Source organism: Colletes latitarsis, unplaced genomic scaffold (assembly GCF_051014445.1).
Source record: "Colletes latitarsis isolate SP2378_abdomen unplaced genomic scaffold, iyColLati1 scaffold0069, whole genome shotgun sequence".
Classification (NCBI taxonomy): Eukaryota; Metazoa; Arthropoda; class Insecta; order Hymenoptera; family Colletidae; genus Colletes; species Colletes latitarsis.
In genome coordinates, this window is record NW_027488419.1 from 17,501 (window position 1) to 20,000 (window position 2,500).

Consider the following 2,500-nt stretch of genomic DNA (forward strand, 5'->3'; position numbering starts at 1 on the left):
GCGAATAATCGCAAACGACGACGCGTCGATTGTGCGGCCATCGTTGCTCGCGCGACTAACGACGATCAGCCGAGACGGCTGTAGTTTATCGCATCGATTTCATCGAGCAACCGATGGACGCTGCCGCGTTCGTTCGTAAATGAATGTTATACATACTCACGGATAGCCTGAGGCGAATAATCGCAAACGACGACGCGTCGATTGTGCGGCCATCGTTGCTCGCGCGACTAACGACGATCAGCCGAGACGGCTGTAGTTTATCGCATCGATTTCATCGAGCAACCGATGGACGCTGCCGCGTTCGTTCGTAAATGAATGTTATACATACTCACGGATAGCCTGAGGCGAATGATCGCAAACGACGACGCGTCGATTTTGCGGCCATCGTTGCTCGCGCGACTAACGACGACCAGCCGAAACGGCTGTAGTTTATCGCATCGATTTCATCGAGCAACCGATGGACGCTGCCGCGTTCGTTCGTAAATGAATATTATACATACTCACGGATAGCCTGAGGCGAATGATCGCAAACGACGACGCGTCGATTTTGCGGCCATCGTTGCTCGCGCGACTAACGACGACCAGCCGAGAAGGCTGTAGTTTATCGCATCGATTTCATCGAGCAACCGATGGGCGCTGCCGCGTTCGTTCGTATATGAATATTATACATACTCACGGATAGCCAGAGGCGAATAATCGCAAACGACGACGCGTCGATTTTGCGGCCATCGTTGCTCGCGCGACTAACGACGACCAGCCGAGACGGCTGTAGTTTATCGCATCGATTTCATCGAGCAACCGGTGGACGCTGCCGCGTTCGTTCGTAAATGAATAATATACATACTCATGGCTAACTTGAGGCGAATAATCGCAAACGACGACGCGTCGATTTTGCGGCCATCGTTGCTCGCGCGACTAACGACGACCAGCCGAAACGGCTGTAGTTTATCGCATCGATTTCATCGAGCAACCGATGGACGCTGCCGCGTTCGTTCGTAAATGAATAATATACATACTCATGGCTAACTTGAGGCGAATAATCGCAAACGACGACGCGTCGATTTTGCGGCCATCGTTGCTCGCGCGACTAACGACGACCAGCCGAAACGGCTGTAGTTTATCGCATCGATTTCATCGAGCAACCGATGGACGCTGCCGCGTTCGTTCGTAAATGAATAATATACATACTCATGGCTAACTTGAGGCGAATAATCGCAAACGACGACGCGTCGATTTTGCGGCCATCGTTGCTCGCGCGACTAACGACGACCAGCCGAAACGGCTGTAGTTTATCGCATCGATTTCATCGAGCAACCGATGGACGCTGCCGCGTTCGTTCGTAAATGAATGTTATACATACTCATGGCTAACTTGAGGCGAATAATCGCAAACGACGACGCGTCGATTTTGCGGCCATCGTTGCTCGCGCGACTAACGACGACCAGCCGAGACGGCTGTAGTTTATCGCATCGATTTCATCGAGCAACCGATGGACGCTGCCGCGTTCGTTCGTAAATGAATAATATACATACTCATGGCTAACGTGAGGCGAATAATCGCAAACGACGACGCGTCGATTGTGCGGCCATCCGTTGCTCGCGCGACTAACGACGACCAGCCGAGAAGGCTGTAGTTTATCGCATCGATTTCATCGAGCAACCGATGGGCGCTGCCGCGTGCGTTCGCCCGATTGCGCGTGAAGTTACTGTTCGGAACCAAGAATATACGGGTGTATTATACCCGTTTGGTCGCAGCCACGCGCAAAGGCTTTTGAATGTACTGTACGCCCGGCCGTCGAACGATGGTTTTCCGTCATTCAGGAAACAAAAAGAAACTTTTGTCGTCGATATGGCGCGTTCAATCCTCCGTCGATACGCTGGTCGGAGGTGCGAACATCGAATATTTTTAAAGCAAAGAACAAGGAGCATTTTTAAATACAAAGAAAAAAATTGTAAATTGTATATGATTACCCTGAACGGTGGATCACTTGGCTCGTGGGTCGATGAAGAACGCAGCTAATTGCGCGTCAACGTGTGAACTGCAGGACACATGAACATCGACATTTCGAACGCACATTGCGGTCCACGGATAAAATTCCTGGACCACGCCTGGCTGAGGGTCGTTCACTTGTCCTAAAACTGCTTGCGTTGTTCTCAGATTCCCTAACCCCGCCGTCGTTTACCTCTCCTTTCGGGGAGATGGCGAAGAACGTTTCGGAGCCGGGTCGATGAAGAGAAAGGTATCAACGTACGAGCGAGAATTTGGGTATTTCGTTGGCGTTTGTCGCTGGACGTACGAAAAAGAATAAATATTATATATTATTGGCAAGTTTGCGCACCCCTTGCGTGGTGAGGCAGAGATCAGTCTGGACTCGCGCGAGTGTTTTACGGCGTCGTGCGTCGTGTTGTCTGGAGTATCATCACGACCGCCCGTTAAAGCACCGCTCCTACGATTTCTGACTTTGACGGCACTAAAAACCACCGTGGGGCGCAAATCGCGT

General features: G+C 51.3%; 1 non-coding gene across 1 annotated transcript; it reads left to right on the forward strand.

Annotated features, from left to right (window-relative positions):
* The first annotated feature begins 1,967 nt into the window (after positions 1-1,967).
* On the forward strand, positions 1,968-2,122 carry LOC143351088 (5.8S ribosomal RNA). The gene has a single exon (XR_013081469.1). It is a non-coding gene; the product is annotated as a 5.8S ribosomal RNA (ribosomal RNA).
* The last annotated feature ends 378 nt before the right edge of the window (positions 2,123-2,500 follow it).